Here is a 21,848-nt window from a genome sequence, read left to right as displayed (position 1 = left end):
GACGCTGGCTGACTGGCCCTTGGGAGGCAGGACTATGTAAGACGGACACTGGCTGACTGACCCTTGGGAGGCAGGACTATGTAAGACGGACGCTGGCTGGCTGACCCTTGGGAGGCAGGACTATGTAAGACGGACACTGGCTGACTGACCCTTGGGAGGCAGGACTATGTAAGACGGACGCTGGCTGGCTGACCCTTAGGAGGCAGGACTATGTAAGACGGACACTGGCTGACTGGCTCTTGGGAGGCAGGACTATGTAAGACAGACACTGGCTGGCTGACCCTTGGGAGGCAGGACTATGTAAGACAGACACTGGCTGGCTGACCCTTGGGAAGCAGGACTATCTAGAGCATGAACTAGAGTGAGGTCTTGGGTCAAAACAACAGCGAAGAAAGAAACCCTAGAACTGAGCATCAGCAGACTATACAGACAGCAGGATCTTCTCTCATCAATGAAACAACACCCGAGAACTTGTACAACCATGTATTTTGTCAAGTTGGGACACATCCATACTTTGGAAATAAAAGCAGCTACTCTAAGAGACTCATTTATTTATTTAAACAAAAAGAACAGAAAGCACCTTTACACTGGATAGTAGAAACTAATTTTTTTCCACCTATACTTTTCCCACATATATCTATTTGTGTATGTGTGCACACAACCAGGTGCCACACACATGTGTGATCCACACTTCTACCGTGTGGATCCCGACAGCTGAACTGAGATCATTACGTGCAGTGGCAACAAGCACCTGTACTCACTGGAGCCACCCCATGGGCCCCAACTGCCCTTAGGTTTACACACACACACACACACAAAGACACAGACACACACATGCACACACATACATGCACACACAAGCATGCGCATGCACACACACACACACACACACACACACGCACGCACACACAAAGACACAGACACACACATGCACACACACACACAGACACACACATACGCACGCGCACAGACACACACATACGCATGCGCACATACACACACGTGCCCGCGCTCTGCACTGCCTTCCCTCCTAGTACTTCTCTATATTATCTCCTACTTCGCTCAGCTACATTCCCAGCTTAAAACGTTTTAAGACTTAAATAGAATTTACTCATCTTACTGTTCATGGTAACATCATCAAAGAAAAATATAAATAATCTTACTGTATCACCTAATTCTTAAAGTGACTAATAAAGTTGAAGCTCATCCTTAACATCTAACGATCCTAATGGTGCTAAGTAACATAAAACAGTAGCTGAAACAAAGACTAGCAAATGGGGACCTTGGAGCTTATAAAATATAAAGTATATAAGCAATAAAAACTGTGTGAACATACATATCAAATTGCCTTAACTTACAAGGCTTTTTTATACAGCAAGTGGGACTTGCTAAATATATGGCATAAAGTTGTTGCTAACATAAACTTATATTCATATATGGTGGTATATGTGTGTGTATATATAATATAAAGACTATTCAGATCACAATACTTAGTACTTAGTTAATACTCCTATAATTGGTAATTAATTTACCTAAAAACATTCTGTTACGGGGCTGGAGAGATGGCTCAGAGGTTAAGAGCACTGTCTGTTCTTCCAAAGGTCCTGGGTTCAATTCCCAGCAACCACATGGTGGCTCACAACCATCTATAATGTGATCTGATGCCCTCTTCTGGCATGTAGGCATACATACAGGCAGAATACTGTACAAATAATAAATAAATAAATCTTTTAAAAAAAAAACAAAACCAAAACCATTCTGTTACAAACAACTCAGAGCAGGGCACGTTTACTGAGGGCTTTACTCTGCAGCGGAGGTCAGGACACCAAATGGTGGCACAGAGGAAAGCAACATGTGTAAGAATACATCACACTATCTGACTTTCACATGAACTCTGGTGCCCCATATCTGACCACGCCCCCTGGATGGGGAGACCTGGCGGCACTCAGAGGAAGGATAGCAGGCTACCAAGAAGAGACTTGGTACCCTATGAGCATATATAGGGGAGGAGGTTCCCCTCAGTCACAGTCACAGGGGAGGGGAGTAGGGGGAAAGTGGGAGGGAGGGAGGAATGGGAGGATACACGGGATGGGATAACTATTGAGGTGTAAAATGAATGAATTAGTAAAAAAAAAAATTTTAAAAAGAGAATACATCACACTATCCTAGGCAATGTTCTTAAGGAAGACAGAATCCCAGGAACTCGGGAATTAAGGGCAGGCGTGTAAGTAGCTGAGACGCTGCAGTGAGCGCTGGCACACAGCACTGGTTCAATTCCCAGCACTGTGTAAGCCACATGTGGGGGTTCATGCCTGCATTTAGGAGATGAAGATCAACCAATCAAAAGGTCAAGGCCATCCTTGGCTACACAGAGAGTTTGAGGCCAGCCTGAGTTGCATAAGATCCTGCCCTCCACCCCATACCCTGAAAAGGCGAGCAAAAAACAAGTATTAGAAACCGATATTAATGTGGGTTTTCTTCTTTGATTTTTGAGACAAGGTCTGGCTATGCAGATTAGCCTGGAACTTCCTGCATGGATCAGGCTGGCCTCAAACTCATAGAAATCTGCCTGCCTCTCCTGTGCTGTAATTAATGGCATGTGCCACCATACCTGGCAAATTTGCTTTTTATTAGTGAAAATTCTGAAATCCATTTCCACACATTACAGCATAAGCAAAGAAGAAAACAGAGCAATGCTGGCAAGTCGTGACTTGTGCCGTGTGACAACATGTAAACCCAACCTATGGAAGGAGAGGAGGCTCTTGGTGCTGATCTGGACTAGAGGTATTACCCAGCTTGAAAAAGTAGCTCTGGCTGGGTGGTGGTGGCTCACACATGTAATCCCAGCACTCAGGAGGCAGAGGCAGGAGGATCTCTGCGAGTTCATGGCCAGCCTAGTCTACAAAGTGAGTCCAGGACAATCAGGGCTACACAGAGAAACCCTGACTCGAAAAACCAAAAAAGAAAGAAAACCTAGCTTTACCTACCAAAAATAAGAGAACTTCACCTAGAAAGGTGCACCTGAGCCTATCCCACTTGATGCAGAGGAGTCAGGAGCCCTCAGGAGACTGGACCCTGGCTAGGACAACTGTAAGCATCTGTAAACAACTCTGCACCTAAAAACAACAAACTGTAATTCTATGTTTAAAAGCATAGGCTACTGAAACTAGATTCCTCCTAATCACCTCTGATGCAGAACTAAAATACTTCTCTCTACGAATACCAAAGCTGTGTGCTCGACTGTGCAACCGCACTTGGTTCTCTCAAACTGCTGAGCACCTCGAGAAAACATGCAGGCTGAGACCAGAACACTCCCAACCACCTACAAAACTCTGTCATCCAGCGCCACACCCAGGTGCTGACCTAGGGATGGGAAATCCCAACCACGTCAGCAGATGGCCTTGGACAAGACTGCACAGTCCACTCGCTGTGCACATGAGCCATGGGGGGGGGGGGGGGAATGAAGTCAGTGGCACGCATTCGCACGCCTGCACAGCAGGGGGGGGGGGCTGTAGGGATATCCGGGCTCCCCCAACTTTGTCACACACACTGTCTTCTGGCACAGGTAGGGAGGGGAGGGATGGGTTGCAAGCATGCTATCGCAGCACTTAAACTGCTTTATTCCAGCACTTTAAGCTGGAGCCTGTCAGTATAATTGGAGGGATTTTTGTTTCATCATTTTTGAGTCGTCAAGGGCTAGCTGTTTCTGCCTCAAAGAAACCATACTCAAGGAATCCCTCTCAAAGCCCAAAAATCCATGATTTCACCTTCTACATTTTCAATAACTTAAAATACGGTAGGCCAGGCCGGGCGTGGTGGCACACGCCTTTAATCCCAGCACTCCGGAGGCAGAGGCAGGTGGATCGCTGTGAGTTCGAGGCCAGCCTGGTCTACAGAGTGAGTCCAGGACAGCCAAGGCTACACAAAGAAACCCTGTCTCAAAAGACCAAAAAAAAAAAAAAAAAAAAAAAAAAAGGCCAAGGCTACACAGAGAAACCCTGTCTTGAAAAACCAAAAAACAAACAAACAAACAAACAAACAAACGGTAGGCCTTAGCAAGTCTTCAGATTATAATCACAGTGAATTAGCTCTTTTAGTCAAGTAATAATTTCTTTGGGTTACATTTAGAACAGCTGTTAGATAAAATCTGAAATGGTGTTTAATCATTAAGTTTTTTAATATTTCAAAAGTCTCAAAAAGGCAGGAGGGTTGATTTGCTCAGAAAGCCAAAAGCACAACTTTAAAAATCATGGCAGGCTGGTCCAGTGGCATACACCTGTAATCCCAGCACTTGGGAGGCAGAGGCAGGCAGATCTCTGTGAGTTCGAGGCCATCCTGGTCTACAAAGTAAATCCAGGACACCGAGGATACACAGAGGAACCCTGTCTCAAAAAAAAAGCATGGCTGTGTTTCAAACCCATGTTTTAACCCATGTTTTAACCGATGTAAAAGATCTGCTCAAGCCAGGCGTGGTGGTGCATGGGCCTTTAATCCCAGCACTTGGGAAGCAGAGGCAGGAGGATCTTTGTGAGTTCAAGGCCAGCCTGGTCCTACTAAGAGTGCTCCAGGACAGCCAACTATACATGAGAAACCCTCTCAAAAAAATAAAAAAATCTGCTCTGAACATAAGACCCCCCTCAAGCCTAGCAATTACAAAATGTATCTTCCTATAAAGTGATACAAATGGTCTTGAGTAACAAAGTAACCTGGTAGCCAATGACTGTTATTAAAGCCAATATTAACAAATAAACAAAATACTACTTATCTTTTAGAGACATTTACAATTTTTCAATTTCAGTTCATTTATTTGTGTGTGCGCAGGCGCACACACCACACACAGGCCATGTTGCTTCTCACCCTCCACCATGTGACTCCCAAGCTAGACCTCAGGTTAGCAGGCATCTGTAGCAGCTGAGCCATCTCACCAGCCCTTTTAGATACTTTAAGCCTTAAATGTTAATGATCAGAAAAACTCCAGTTATCCAATATGCTCCAAAAGTCCCAGGAAGAACATTTCTGTACATGTCCCTAATTGGTCCCCTCAACTTTGGCTGGTCAGGATTAGATATCAGACTCAGACACACACACACACACACACACACACACACACACACACACACACACACAGAGTCAGTACCACTATAAATGCTGATGAAGGACACAAACCTTAAGTAGAATTTAAGGTAGTTTCAGAAAAGATTTTTTTTTCAAGACAGGGTTTCTCTGTGTAGCCTTGCGGTACTGGACTCACTTTGTAGACCAGGTTGACCTCAAATTCACAGAGATCCACCTGCCTCTTCCTCCCTGACAGATTTTCATATAGATCAATATTATTTTTAAATCAAGATGGACAGCTTTCTCTGGACTAACAAAGCTCACCATACTTTCTGAATCATCATTCAGTTAGCAAATTAGCTGACTAGAAAGAAGCAAGGTATACCCACCAAAAAGACACCGTTTCCAAAATTTTAAGGCTAAATGTCTCAGAATCGCTCTCTAATTTTTTTCTATGTGAGTCAACTGAAACTGTTAGACACATCTAACCATGTGTAAACATGTCCTTCTTCATGATAACACTGCAAGATACCACCATGGTATGCACGCTAACAACCTATCTATCCTCCTCACTTGCTCCACAAATCCCTGCACACCTACAAAACACCAGAGATAAACATCAATACACAGAGCTAGCCAGCCTCGGTCTCTGCCCTACAGTACTTACATTTAGTAAATGTAGACATAAACTAACAATGATGGCAGCTGGTAATATGCTATTAGGGACACAAAAGGAAGAGAGAGAAAGTAACAAAATGACCCAATTTGGGTTAGCCAGGCAAGCCCTTTTGAGAATATTTAAAGACCTTGAATTTGTGTAGGGCTGACCTAGGGCTGGAGGGAGAGCCTGTTGGAGAGCCCGCAGGGAGCCTGAGTCCGGGAGACATCTGGTGGGCAGTTAGCTCAGAGTGTGTTGGGAAAGCAAACCACAGAGCCCCAGGCCTTCAGGTGTGCTTTTAAACACACAGGGATACTAGACAAGAGACAACGGTGCTCACCTTTAATCCCAGCACTGGATGAAGAAGAGAGAGAGCCTATAAGTGAGGCTAGCCTGGTCTACACAGCAAGTTCCAGGCCATCCAAGGCTACACAGCTTCACAATGAGATCCTGTCTCAAAAATGAAAGAGTAAGCTGACTGTGTTTCCAGGTCAGCCTTGTCCAGAGGGACACAGTGCAAGTACAGGCCAGCCAAGAGGCTGCTGTCATCTAGAGAGCAAGGGGGATGGGCAGCCCAAGTTAGAGACAGGGTTGTGAAAGGTAAGAGGAATCAAACATAATTTTGAAGAGGTTGGAGCTATAGTTCAGTGACAGAATGTGTGCTTGTCAAGTATTAGGCACTAGGTACAATTTCCCAGCACAAGCATAGCAGCTAATGGTAAGTACAAGGCTGAGGCAACAGGACTGTCCTGAATTCTTGGCCAACCTGGACTACATAGTTTGTAAATTCCAGGCCCTGCCTCCAAAAGGGGAGAGTGAGGTAATCCCAGCACTCTGGAAGGCAGACCAGGCTAGCCTTGAACTCACAGAGATTCACCTGCCTCTGCCTTCCAGAGTGCTGGGATTACAGGTGTGAGCCACTGCACCCAGCATGCTTTTTTAAAAAATTAATGTGACAGCTATCTTAAGTCTCAAAACAAAACAAAAATGACATAATTTTGAATAATGAACAGGTTGGAATTTAACAATGAAAAAACTTTCTGCAACCTATTCCCACTTGAATTGCTAAATGATCATGGCCACCAAGGACCTCGAATTTATCCACGAACCTCATCATATTTTAGTTCTCTATTAATATATCAAAAGTTAGCTGGGTGTAGTGTGCTTCAGTCCTCTAAACCCAGCACTCAGGAGGAGCGAGCAGTGGACTTCAGCTGGAGGCCAGCCTACAGAGTGAGTTGCAGGACAGCCAGACCACACAGGGAAACCCTGTCTCAAAACAAACAACAATAACAAAAACATTATTTACTTTGTGTGTGTGCGCGCGCGTGTGTGTGTGTGTGTACGTGTGTGCGCGTGCATGCGTGTACGCGCACTCATGGCACAGAGCCATGTGTGGTGGACTGAGGACAACCTTGGGGGGTCTGTTCTCTTCCTCTACAACGTAGGCTGTGAGATTCTAACTCAGAGCAGCAGACTACCGGTTCTCCCGTGGAGCCATCTTGCTGACCTATCTCTGGTACTTTTCTATCTCCCTTTAGACACAGAAGAACTTGGCCACCCCACTTCACTTAACTATTTCTCCCCGCTCCCTCCCGTCCCCTCTCCTTTCTTCCACTCTTCTCCTCTTTCCCCTCCCCTCCCCTCCCCCCACCTCCCCTCTCAGAGACAGGGTCTCTCACTGTGTAGACTAGGCTGCTGGGATCTGGGCCAAAGCTGTGCCCCACAGGCCTGGCTCCACTTAACTGTTTAAGTCTCTATGAGGAACAGAAGGCTGAGTAACAGTGCTCGTCTCTAATCCCTCCCGGCTCCAGAAAGAGAAGGCCAGAGGCTTTCTAGTGTGAGGCCAGCGAGGACTACAAAGTGAGACACTGACTCAGAAGAAGAAAGAAATAGGAAGAAAACCTCAGAAGAACGAAGAAAATGGAGGGGAGGAAGGAAACAGAAGAAAGAGTGGAGAGAAGAAAGAGAATAGGATTTATTTAAACTATCAAAACTATCTAGGTTGGCTTGGGACAACATCTGCCTAGTCCATGCAGGTCTCTGGGTTTAATATCCCGTAGTGAAAGGGGAAAAAGGAAAAATAAATAAACACACACATTTTTTACTTCCACTATGTATATTACCAAAAAATAACCCATTTGTACCTTTCTAGTTATACATTTTATCTCATTTACGAGTAGAACACTAAGGTTTTGTTCTGCTCTTGAGTAAGGGGTGTCGCTATATTACCCAGACCAGCCCGGAAGTCACCAGCACTCAGCCTGCGGCCTAAGTTCTCTAGGGATAAACAGAATGAAATAAGCACGAGCTAAATTAGAGCATCGGAGCAACCATGAAGCTAATCAACGGTCACATTTTTACAAAGCTTTAATTCAACATACGTGAGGCAATAGTCTAAATGTCCCATCCAGACTACATCTCAAATAAAATGTTATAGAAATTAAGAAATACTCTTGCACGGTTTTATTATTGATGTGAAGAAGCCCTTGTTCGCTTCCTAGAGGGCATAAGGGAGCTAGACTAAGTAGTCAACAAATGACTAACAGTCAGTTGGAAGAAGAAGAAACTAAATTCAAGAATATAGGCACAGAACGTTACCTGTGTCTCTGCCAGGGCCAGCTAATGGAGAAGAAATTTTTCTCCAACAGACAGTTTGGGAAAACTAGATATCCACTTAAGAAGACAGACTCTTGTCTCATTCCATCGAAAAAAAATTGACTAAACATCAAAGACCTAAAAACAAGGAACCCCCTAAAACTCAACCACAATAAGAAGAAGGACAGCCCAATTCAAATCTGGGTAAACAAGTCATCTCTGCAAATGGCCCATCAGCAGACAGAGCGTCATTAGTCACAATGATGACACCATCACCAACACGCTGTCTGACAGAGTTGCCTTCTCTAGATACTTCATAGAAATAGCATCACAGAAAAACTGCGCGTGGAAAGCATGGAGAACTAGGAATAGTCCTCAGGCACTCACTTTCTCTGACAGCTGAAGAAATTTTCCATAATCTCTTCAAAAAAATCTGGTCATATTTCTAGGGCAAGTATAAATATCTACATTTCACATTCTGTCAAACTCAACAATCATTTTCTGGACTTATTGTTTTAGAATTTCTTTACCAATCTTCAGTCAAAGGATCTTGAGATGCTTTTCACAAAAAACAGGAAATACCTCCGTACAACCTATACGAGCTGACAAAATACCTCACGTAGTTGTCACTGGATTCTCACAATACAAGAGCTGGACAGACACAACTTCCATTTTTACAAGTTTACCAGAAAGCTAAGAGGCTTTGACTACACATTAAGCCTCAGAACCAAGCCTCTAAGCACATCGCCTGCAGTTGCCCTGCTGCTAGGGGACATAAAAGGGGATTTGCATGCATCTCAAAAAAGCAAAGGAACTTGGTGGACATTAACATGACTCTACCAGGAAACTCTGCTCTGCGCCACCTTAATTTCCATGCAGCATAAATCATCATCTACCCACCCTAACCTGCCCCTCCTGCCTCCCCACCACCAGGCAGGAGTCTCAGGGCCTTCAGGGTTCTTCTTGCAACTACACATCAAACCTAAAGAGCCACACCATGCTCCAGCACCGATCTGACTTCCTGCTTGAGCTCTGGCTCAGATCTTCATGATCTCTTGTCTGGAGAGCTGAAATACTCTTAACTGGTTTATGAAATGTCAACTGGTAGAAGATGGGCATCCACTCATTTGTTTTGTCTTTGAGACAAAGGGTCTTGCTGGTGGCCCTGGTTGGCCTGGTACTCACTATATACTCACCATGTAGCCCAGGTTAGCCTCAAACTCACAAATAATCCTTCTGCTTCAGCCTCCCAAGTGCTGGGATCACAGGCGTAGCAGAAGATAAGTACTTTCTAGGAAGCCTGTATATTTTTCTCAAAAGAATAATCTGCTCACCCATTTTCCAGTTTACCTTCCTCACACAAGCTCTCCACTGCCCATCCAACCTATAGACACAAACAACAGTGTGGCGCTCAGTAAACACCCCTTCCCAGCCTGTCTCACTCCCACACGCATCCTATGCTCCAGGCACAGTGAACACCCACCACAAAGCAGACAAACGGGTTTAACCTCACATGCCAAGTCCAAATAATTGTAGTGGCTGCCTGAAGCACCCTGGTGAGAACCCAAGAGGTTGCTTATATACTTAGCAACACAAAAGTCATGACCGATTAGTAAGCAGCATTTGCTTCCAGCCTGGGAAACGGGTGGCTCGACAAATGTCACACTTAGTATCTATCCACACGTGCGCTGCCTTGTCCTTGGGACAGCATAAGATGTCCTAGCACACTTCTGAACCTTTCTAAGCACATGCTTCTGTCTATGTGGATCCCATTTCATCCCACTGCTCGTCCTTCACGGCTCCAGAACTCGGTCTCCAATGCGGAAGGTGCTTGTTATGACGCAAAGGGAGCCAGCCACTCTGGGCTCACAGCTTCCTATACATCTCTAGCTTCCGGAACTGCACCGCAGGTGTTAGCTTACGCATCTGGGAGCTTCTACTTGCAGGTGTGCCCTGTTCCCCTGTGCACCTGGAGCATCTACTTGCAGGTGTGCCCTGTTCCCCTGTGCACCTGGAGCATCTAGCGCAGGCCACTTACAAAACATACAAATAAATGCTGGTGCAACGAGCACATGGAACGGTAACAGGGATTCCTCTAATCCGGCACTTGGGTCTTCACTGAAAACCTAGGAAGCCCAATCTGGCCAGACAGCCCCGGAGCCAGCTGATTACACTCTGCCATCGCTTGCCAACTGCGCCCATTGTTATCTCTCAGAAACACAACATACTGCAGAAGCATGCTGAGTGAGGCAGACAAAGTAGGAAATACGAGGATAGTCCTCATTTAAAAAAACATTAGCGCAAGCAGTGTGAAAACATGTAAGAATCAGCCGGGCAGTGGTGGCACACGCCTTTAATCTCGGCACTTGGGAGGCAAAGGCAGGCAGATCGATGTGAGTTCGAGGCCAGCCTGGTCTACAAAGGGAGTCCAGGACAGCCAAGGCTACACAGAGAAACCCTGTCTCGAAAAAAACAAAACAAACAACAACAACAACAACAACAAAAAACCATGTAAGAATCAATGTTTTCAAAAGCTAAATATAGGGCCGGGGTGGTAGTGCACACCTGTGTTCCCAGCACTCGGGAGGCAGAGGCAGGTGGATTGCTGTGAGGCCAGCCTGGTCTACAAAGTGAGTCCAGTACAGTCAGGCCTGCACAGACAAACCCTGTCAAAACAAAACAAAACGAAAAACTTTCATCCCTCTACACACCAGCTAATAAAATATGCACATGTTGATTTAAGTGAACAAATAAAACTATATATACTTAGGAAATGTGAAGTGACATTCCAATACATTCTGTGAGATCAAATATCTGTATCTATCACCTTATCATTCCTGGGTTTGGTTTGTTTTTTGTTACAGGGTCTCACTACGTAGCTCTGGCTGGAATGAACACCCTGCGTGGAGTAGGAGGACCTCACACTCAGAGATCAACCTGCCTCTGCTGGGATTAAAGGCATGTGTCACCGGTGAGATTTTTTTTTTTTGAGAAATTATTATAGTGTGTGTACGTGTATGATAGGAGTTTTGTTTTCTTTTGGGGGGGTCCACGTGCCACAGCATTCAGAGGACAACTGTGAGGTTGCTCCTCTCTGCTTCCCTGTGGGTTCCAGGGATTAAATAAGGCCCTTAGGCTTGCAAGTAAGTGCATTTACCCACTGAGCCATCTCACCAGCCCTCATTTCATTTACTATTTTGAAACATAAGTTATGAACAAGTATAGTCATCTAAATGTCCCAGAATGGTTTTCATTTTAAAAGTCTGTGAGGTGGGCTAGAGAGATGACGGCTTAGTGATTAAGAGCACCCGAGTTCAATTCCCAGCACCCATACGGTGGGTCACGGTCACTTGCATCTCTAGTTCCAGGGGACCCAACACTCTTTTCTGGCCTCCATGGGCACTATCTGCATGCAATGCACAGACATACATGCAGACAAAACAGCCATACACATAAAATAAAAGTAAATAACTCTTAGAAAAGTGTGTGAGGTACAACCACTTTGGAAAACTTTAACTAAAAACACAGTATCTACTACAATGTTGAATATGCAAATAAGAAGCAACTGCACTTTTAGGCATATTACTCAACACAAATGCCACATCTGTTGACCAAAGACATATTCAATAGCAGCATTATTCATGACGTTGGGTATCTGAGTCCCAAATGTCACTGTAGAGTTGAATGAATCAACAGCACAGTCACCCAAAGGAATGTGACTCTAAAATATGAACCCGCAACAACTATATGCAATAATCTGGATTGGTTTCACCAAGTTCAGAAAGAGAAGTCAGACAAAATAATATTTTGTCTGAATCTCTCCATGAGAGACAGGAAGCAGGCGTAGCTCGGCCATCAAATCCTGACGATGCTCACTGCAGGGCGCACAGCACAGGGCAGACCTTTCCAGATGCTGGACATGGTTGGTTCTGTCTTCTGCGTCCTGGTTGCACAAGTGCATTTACTGGGTTGCGTACTTTTCTACAGATTACATTTTAATTTAAATTTCCCTTAAAATTAGGACAAGAGCTGAGGCTGTAGCTCTGTTGGTAGAGTGGTTGCCTAGCATGGTCAAAAGCCTGGGGTTTGATCCCCAGCACTGCATGATCCAAGCACGCAAGTGAAGGCAACAGCGACACCAATGGAATGCCAACATGGAAAGGGCAAAGCTCTCTGGGCCTCTAATAAGAAAACTACAGGCACCTGGGAAGGGCTAAGAAAAACAAGAGAAATGGTCTTCTCCAGAGAAAAGTCTCCCAGCTGGTTAGCCAATACCCAGTATTGATGGAAAGCATTTCTTTTCTTTCTTTTTTTTTTTTTTTAAAGATTTATTTATTTATTATTTATAATGTATTCTGCCTCCATATGAGCCTGCAGTCCAGAAGAGGGCATCAGATCTCATTATAGATGGTTCTGAGCCACCATGTGGTTGCTGGGAATTGAACTCAGGACCTTTGGAAGAACAGCCTGTGCTCTTATCCTCTGAGCCATCTCTCCAGCCCATGTAAAGCATTTCTTAATTAGTGATTGACAGAGGATCCAGCCTGTCAACTACCACCACCAATTGTGGGTGGCGCCATCCCTGGGCTGGTGGTCCTGGGTTCTAAAGAAAGCAGGCAGAGCAAGCCAGGGGAACAAGTCAGTAAACAGCACCCTCCATGGCCTCCGCATCAGCTCCTGCCTCCAGGTTCTTTGCCTGTTTGAGTTCCTGTCCTTACTTCCTTGAATGAAGAAAAGCAATATGAAAGTGTAAACCAAGATGGCCGTGGTAACACACACCTTTAATCTCAGCACTTGGGAGGCAGAGGCAGACAAATCTCTGGGAGTTCCAGGCCAGCCTGGTCTACAAAGTGAGTCTAGGACAGCCAAGGCTAACACAGAGAGACCATGTCTTGAAAAACTAAAAACTAGACTCATGCAGCTGCGTGCTGCCAGAAGGCTCGCCATTTCTTCCCGGGCAGAAAGGACGGTGGTGTAGAGGACATTCACTACCATGAGGTCCAATACGCTGCCGAACTCTCAACTGCGCAGTCTTCTGACCAAGCGTCTGCGAGTGCATATTGTTGGCACATTCATTGTGGCCCCGGGAGTAGCGGCTTCCTAGTAAGTTCAGCATGGCGGAACAAAGAGAGAAGCCATATGCAGATTTTTACAGAAATGATGATTCCATGAAAGGTTCTGAAGAGATGAGGAAGGCTGGTGTCTTTCAGAGTGCCAAGTGATTTCTGAACGCAGAGAATTCTTTGGATTGCGCTCCACAGGAGTTCCTCTCTGGCCTGTGCTCCTGAACTATGAAACATGAGTATGTGGCCAAAGAGTAGTTTCTCTCAATAAACAATTAACAATTATATGGACTCCCCTCAACAAAAACCAAAAAACGAAAAACAAAACTAAACTAAAAACAGAAAAAGAAAATAAAGAGAAAAAGTAAAGAAAAGAAAACTAAGCATAAACTAAATAAATCCTTTTCTCCCCAACTTGCTTTTGGTCGTGGTTTTTTGATGCAGTAACAGAAACCCTAACTAAGATACAGACACACACACACAGACACACAGACACAGACACAGACACACACACACACACACACACACACACACACACACACACACACACATATATATATATATACTTTAAAAATGGTATAAAGGGGCTAAAGAGATGGCTCACTGGTTAAGGGCTCTTCTTCCAGAGGACCTAGGTTCAATTCCCAGCACCACATGATAGCTCACAACTATCTGTAACTCCAATCCCAGAGGATCTGACACCCTCACACCAATACACATAAAATAAATTTAAAACTAAAGTTCTTTTTTAAAATGACAAGAAACAGCCAGGCATGGTGGCCCACGCTTTTTACCCCAGGACTTGGGAGGCAGAGGCAGGAGGATTGCTGTGGGTTCCAGGCCAGCCTGGTCTATAAAGCAAGTCCAAGACAGCCAAGGCTACACAGTGACACCCTGTCTCGAAAACCACCCCCCTAAAAAAAGACAAGAAAAAAAGACAAGAAAACAGAAAGCATGAGAAAAGTTAAGGGGACTAGTGGAAGGGGCACAAGAGAACAATGGCTTCTAAATATAAGCAAATACAATGATATTTATAATAATATGAAAAAGTCACAATGAAACCCATTATTTTGTATGCTAAAAAATAATTTAAAACCCAGGTGTGGTGGCACATGCCTTTAATCCCAGCACTTGGGAGGCAGAGGCAGGCGGATCACTGTGAGTTCCAGGCCAGCCTGGTCTACAAAGTGAGTCCAGGACTGCCAAGGCTATACAGAGAGACCATGTCTCAAAAAAAAAAAAAAAACAAACTAATAATAATAATAACAACTACAATTTAAAAGAAGGGAAAATAGTTTTTCATCTTGCAGATCTGGAAGAATCAAGGCATTACCTGGATCAATCTAGATAACTATAAAAATATATAAAAATATATAAAAATGCTGTCTGGACAAGTTTAAAAAAACTGTTTTATAGCATTTTAAAAGATGGACTAAAGTTATGTCAGCAAACTATATATAAAAATCAGGAAATATGTTGGGCGTGGTTGCGTGTACATTTAATCCCAGCACTCAGGGAGGCAGAGGCAGGCGGATCTCTGGGAGTTCGAGGCCAGCCTGGTCTACAAAGAGAGTCCAGGACAGCCAAGACCACACAGAGAAACCATGTGTCAAAAACCAGGAAATAAATAGAATAGAAGCATTTTATAGTCCTTGCATTTTCTAGAAAGCAATACAACAAACAATTTGTTTAAAACTTTAATAAGACAACCACTTAAAGACAAAAGGGATATTATAATGAAGATAGAAAAGTGTAAGTTTTTAAAAATAACCAAAAATTAAGGAGGCAATTAATATAGAACATATTATTGATCACCATCAGCTGTATGTGTAAGAGTCCTAATACGTAGACTCATAAAACACTGCCTTACCCAAGCAGAGCTAACACCAATGTTACACTGGGTTCCCATGCCCAGATACAATGCTATGAGACAAGACCTTCACCACTGTGGTAAAGCCCTAGTCTAGTCCTGAAAACATAAGGCAAAGCCAAGCTTGTGAAAAACTCCACAGATCAGAAGAGACTAGGTAGCATGGTATGCAAATACAAGCCGCACTTCCTGTTCGCTACTGCTGTCCTTCTCTCTCTCTCTCTGTTCATTTTGTTTCCAGCTCTCGCTAAGTAGCCCTGGCTGGCCTGGAATTTGCTACGCAGACAGGGTGGCCTTGAAAAGAGGCAGGCTCCACCTGTCTCAGCCTCCTGAGTGCTGGGGTTAAAGGTGTAGACCATCGTGCCCAGCCCAAAACACAGCTGTAATGGTGCTGCTATAGAAGACAGAGGAACTGTTTCTACTTTACAGCAGCTGGGAGACAGGACAATGCTTCAGACAGGAGCGCTTCCAGCTGGACAAAGACAGTGTGACTGACTGGCTGGCTGGCTCTGAGTTCGATTCTCTCTGGGAGTGCTCTCTCAGAGTCTCTCTCTCTCTCTCAAACTCACTATGTAGCCCTTCGGCAATCCTCCTGTCTCAGCCTCCTGAAGGCTTGGGATTTCAGATATGTGAGTCACCAAGCCCATAGAGTGCGAGTAGGCTATCAACATACAATCACTGGGAAATGTGTGTGGATTTTTTTCTCTTCCTTATGGTCAGTAAAAATCTTAAGCTCATCATTTTCTAAAAATCCCGACTTAAGTATCAGCTCTGAATATGACGCAACTATTTATTTCCCTTTGCATAGGCAGAAACACAGGAAACTGTAACGTAGCATTCTCCAACTTCTCCTTGGAACGCTGCTGTGGCTACTTGCCGCTCAGCCAGCACAGTAAGCATCCGAGGAGTAAACTGACGTTGGAAACGACAACAATCTTATCCAATCAGGTTTCACTTCGCAAGTGAGCATTTGAACATGTGATTAAACCTTCGCAGGTGCCTGGAGAGAGTGGGTAAGTGATGCGCTTGGCATTTAAGCAGTATTAACTTCATGGTAAATTCACCACTTAATTTACATTTTTTTTCCTTCTTACAAGTATTTATGTTTAAGTTGATTGGAAAACCAGAAAGCTGCCTGCATATAATATAAATTCAAGATATGTTTAAGTTGAACTAGTCTGGCACATGCAACACAGGTGATTCTTACTTTTTCTTGCAATCAATGATGTATCCTGGCAGTCCATGATTCCACCTCTGACTCGCTGACACCAACGCTCTTACACTCTTGCACACTTAGCTGATAGTGGTCAAGCTATGAACACTCAAGAAACAGCGAGCTTGGAGTAAAGGATTCTGAAAACCTTTTTACTCTCCCACCTTTTCCATGAACACTGTTTCTCTTTAGAACCAAATAGGCCTTGTTCCAAGACCACTCTCCTCACATTAGCATGAACCTAGCTGAGGAGCCTGATCTCATCCTCTTTTCACATCCCAAACAAAGGCTGAATGTTCCCTATACCAAAACCATCCTCAAGGGATCCCCTCATTAGTATGCACACAAGCCTGCATTGTTCCTCCCAGGAAAATCTATCTTACCACCACCCTTCAAGGTATTTAAAATCAAGATGGGGCCATAATTTTTTAAATGTTCTTTATACATCTAACTAAAGATATACCAAAAATTTGGAACCAACGTTGAAATAAATAGTCATCCAATGGGTATTTAAATCCTGAGAGGCTGATGGAGCCATGCAGGAGTCTCATCTCTAAAAGGACACTATAGTGCATTTCTTTGTGCCACCTCAGACAGATGAACACTTTAACCTCATAAAGAACTAGATTAGACTTAAACAGTAGCAACTGTTTTGTTTTTAGAAGAACTCAACAAAATAAAATGTTTATTGTTAGACACTGTTTCCACACATACAAACAGACCAAAATAAATAAGTAAAGAGCAGCTACAAACGCAAAAGAGATAAAAGAACCTTTTACCCGTGGTCTTCCTAACCTCTCATATAAACCAACTGCTTATATTTCAGTTTATGGAATGCTTGGAGGAAGATTGGGGTTTTTGTTGTTGTTCACAAGGGTTTCCTTCTTTGAGATTACTAGCATGGTCACAGCACAAGAAAAGTTACAAGTAGGATGGGGAACGCGCTACTGCACTCAGCCCCAAACTAAATCAGAAGAGCATCTCCAGAGCTTTTATTGCCAAGCATCATGGTGCATGCCTTTAATCCCACCTGGGAGACAGAGGCAGGAGGATCTTTGTGAGTTCAAGACCAGCCTGGTCTACACAGAGAGTCCAGGACAGCCAAGGCTACATAGAGGAGACCCTGACTCTACAGAGAGAGAGAGAGAGAGAGAGAGAGATAGATAGATAGATAGATAGATAGATAGACGGGCGGACGGACGGACGGACGGACAAAGTAGTGTGAGAAAACCACAAGACTGAGAGAAGAATGAATCTGTTAGTCATTTTACATATTACTTCATATACTCCTCAGATGTAAAAAAGAAAAAAGAGAAATACTGTCTCTCCACAGCAAGCTGGACATTGGAGACTAGGGAACTTTCCTGAAGTCATTTAGCTCCGAAGGAATCTAACAAAATCTCTGTGACTTCACAATGCTGCAAGTCTTAGACCTGGGTTTGAGTCACTTGTGGGGTCAGGGAGCCAAGGGACTGGGGGAAGCCTGCCCAGAGCAAGAGTGGAGTTGAGGTGTGTCCAAACCACAGAAATCTCCCCCTGAGATCAGCAGGAGTAGGATCGATTGCCGCCATGGCTGCCTCCCTGCCGCCCCTCCCCCCTGCATGTCCCAGTAAATGCAGCCCTGCTCTGCTCCCCTACTTTGCTGCCAACCTGGAGGAGGTTGGCTATAGCCAGGTTAAACTTCCTCTTTTCCTTCTTTTTTCTTTTTAAGATTTATTTATTTATTATGTATACAGTGTTCTGCCTGTGTATACACCTGCTTGGCAGAAGAGGGCACCAGATCTCATTATAGATGGTTGTGAGCCACCATGTGTTGCTGGGAACTGAACTCAGGACCTTTGGAAGAGTAGCCAGTGCTCTTAACCTCTGAGCCAACTCTCCAGCCTTTCCTCTTTTCTTATAAGGTCATGTCCAGCAGCACCTGGAAATTTTCCTCATGCCAATGAAGCATCTCCAGCACCCTGCCCCCACAATGATGCACACTCAGCCGGAGGTCCCTATCCACCCCACAGAGGTTTAAATTTGCCTCAATTAAATGAGCTGTCTCGCTGAAGCTGCCTCCCAAGAAATCTATTTCTCACTTCGCTCAGTGCCGGAAAGTCTCTTTCGCCCTAGCCGTTCCTGTCCAGCCCTTCCCCCCTCAGGAGCCACCGGTTAGGGTTGTGGGCCAATGGGGCCTGAACGGCAGTCTAAGAGTTGACCAGTGTGACTTTAACATGTCACTGGGCTTCTCTAAGCCTCTACTTGGAAAATAAATGAGCTGGGGACAAAGCTCGTGGCTGTAATCCCAGCACTTAGGGAACAGGATTGTTACAAGTTATAGGTTAGCCTGGGCTATTCAAGGCTTTACAGGCCACCAGCCTGAGCTAAAAAGTGAGGTCCTGCGTGAGGTATAGTGGCACAAGACTTTAAGCCCAGCGGAAGTAGGCAAATCTCTGTGAGTTCAAGGGCACCCGGGGCTACCATAGTGTGACCATGTATTTTAAACACACACACACACACACACACACACACACACACACACACACACACACACAATTTTTTATTACTACCCAGGCTGATCTCCGCTGGAGTATACACCATAACCTACCTCATTTCTAAAAGAACCACACACATAAAACAAAACGAAAAACTTACAGAAACTTACCCAGCACCAAGTGTCAAACTACTAATCAGGTTTCCTGAGAAAGTCTATGCAGGCAACCATAACAGGCACTTTTGTTGTTATTTTTCCAGACATGGTTTCTCTGTTTTAGTCCTGCCTGTCCTGGAATTCACTCTGTAGACCAGGCTGGCCTTGAACTTGGAGATCTGACTGCCTCTGCCTCCTTAGTGATGGGATTAAAGATGTGTGCTACCACTGCCCAGCCTTAATCACCTTTAAAAAACAAGATTTAAAGCACACATCTATAATTCCAGAACATGGGCTTGGGAAGCAATAGGCAAGAAGATCGAAGAGCCCCTGTCTCATGGAATGTCTGAGACCTATCCAGGCTATAGAAGACCCTGTCTTGAACAAAAATCAACATTAAATGCTTTGGGGTTTTGTTTTGTTTTGTTTTGTTTTGTTTTTTGGTTTTGTTTGTTTTTTTGAGACAAGGTCTCTCTGTATAGCCCTGGCTGTCCTGGACTCACTTTGTAGACCAGGCTGGCCTCAAACTCACAGCGCTCCACCTGCCTCTGCCTCAAGAGTGTTGGGATTAAAGGTATTCACCATGTCCGGCCACTAAATGTTTTTTGGTTTTGGGTTTCATTTCGGTTTTTGGATTTTTTATGGGGTTTTGTGTTTTTTTGTTTTGTTTTGCTTTGGTTTTGTTTTGTTTTTTTGTTTTTTTTCTTTTTCTTTTTCTGTGTAGCTTTGAATGTCCTGGACTTACTTTGTTGACCAGCCTGGCCTAGAACTCACTGAGATCTGCCTGCCTCTGCCTCTCTGAGTGCTGTGAGGGCTGAGATTACAGGTGTACGCCACCTTTCCTTTTTTTTCCGGTTTAAAGACAGTGTATTTTCCACAACCAAAGACCTACTTTTAAACCCCAGGAGGAAATAAACTAATATACCGACATTTGAAAATGGACCATACTACTTTCATTAAAACCTTTTTTCATGCCAGGCGCCTTTAATCCCAGCACTCGGGAAGCAAAGGCAGGCGGATCACTGTGGGTTGAAGGCCAGCCTGGTCTACAAAAGGAGTCCAGGACAGTCAAGGATACACAGAGAAACCCTGTCTCGAAAAACCAAAAACCAATGTTTTCATACAATGTACTTTTATTCTATTCTTTCCCCTGTCCTCATCCCTAAACATTTTAGCCATCAGGCCCTATGATGCTCCAGGCTGTATCCATTACTCTATTAGGTCCTCTTTGTTTCTGGCCTGAGTTGGAATAGAAGAAAGGAGATGTTATAAACAATCACAAAATAGAGTGTAGAGGCCCAGGTCAATGATGTGGCGTGGGAGAGGGCAACTAGTGATGGCAGAACCAGGAATTCAGAACAGCTTCAGCTGCAGTACATGAGACTGAGTTCCTAAAAATGACAAATAAACTAAAATAGAGGGCCAGAGAGACGCCTCAGTGGGGAAAGAGACTGCCTCACAAGCCTGGCAACCCAAGTTCGAGCCCCAGAACCTATGTAAAGGTAGGAGAACAGGTGCCACAAGGTTGTCCTCTGACCTGCACACGGACGGTAGCACATGTCCCCATACAGACCATGCAGACAATTAATAACAATAATTTTAAAGTAAGCTTTCAAAAATCCATTACGGTTTCTGGGAAACATCTATTTGTTATTCTTTGCAAAGTGTATTACACCCATATTAATGATGCAAAAACTCATTCATGTCAACGGTCCAACAACAGTTACCCAAAGAATCGATCAGTCTTTGATAAATAGAACACTTGTAAGATCAAGTTTCCCAACAGTTCTTGGTGCACCATACAACGAAGCCTGCTCTTTCAATACAACCAAAGAGTCTTCTCAAGTGAGCTTGCACACACTCTTTCCTCTTGAAATAGTTTGGGACGGAGACAATGCCTCGTTGTTTTGGGGGAAAAAAATCTTTTCATGGCATCTAATAAATAAATTACAACTGAAACCAATCTACTAAGGCCAGGTCTAAAATCAAGCAACAGATCAAATAAAAAAATGTTTGAAAGGAAAAAAAGAGATTCAAAAGAATCACAACAAAGTCGACTTTAGCCCGGAGCAATGGAGCAGGCCTGTAATCCTATCAATCGGAGAGGCAGAGGCAGGAAGATGTGAGTTCGAGGCCACCCAGGCCTACAAAGCAAGTCGGGGCGGCAAAGGCTACACAGAGAAACCCTGTCTCAAAAAAACAAAACAAAACAAAAAACTCAGCTTTATATATTATTCAAGGTACATGTTCAAGGTACATGTATCAAAACGTCACATGGTCTTCCGAAAATAGTGCAACATTGAGGTTTTTAATACATCACAAAGGCCGGCTTTAAATAAATTCGTAAAAATATGCTTACTTGAACTAAAAATTGAGAACATTCTGGTAGGACTGAATGTTTCTGCCAATTCAGAAAAAGGGTTTTCCCGAAATGTCATTTTACAGTCTAATTACATTTTCCACCTTAAGCATTTTGACACTTCCATCAACTTTCTAAAGGTGAAGGTGGATTGTTTTGCTATGTTTTTAATAGACTTGCTTCTCAAAGAATGAATTAGATAAAACCGGATAGGGGAAACCTATTACCAGTCTTACCATCAATAAAGCATGTGAGTAAGCTCCTGGTTATGTGTCACTGTTTAGGTGACAAGTCATGAAGAATGTACGCATACTAACTAAAAGCAATTGCATCTCAACAGCCTGTTTACTTTTTTATAAACCTGTACTTTCCATGACAGCAAATTTTCACACTCCATAAC

The 21,848-nt window shown here is 44.0% G+C and overlaps 1 protein-coding gene across 4 annotated transcripts in view; it reads right to left on the bottom strand.

The window, feature by feature from the left end:
• SPIRE1 (spire type actin nucleation factor 1) overlaps positions 1 to 21,848 on the bottom strand; it is a 115,909-nt gene that overhangs the window by 93,218 nt on the left and 843 nt on the right. The gene's annotated exons all lie outside the window — the stretch shown is intronic.

The sequence above is a fragment of the Acomys minous genome, assembly GCF_964271855.1.
Source record: "Acomys minous genome assembly, chromosome: 4".
NCBI lineage: Eukaryota > Metazoa > Chordata > Mammalia > Rodentia > Muridae > Acomys > Acomys minous.
Note: the sequence above shows the minus strand (reverse complement) of the source record. Positions and strands in the feature narration are given on the sequence as shown.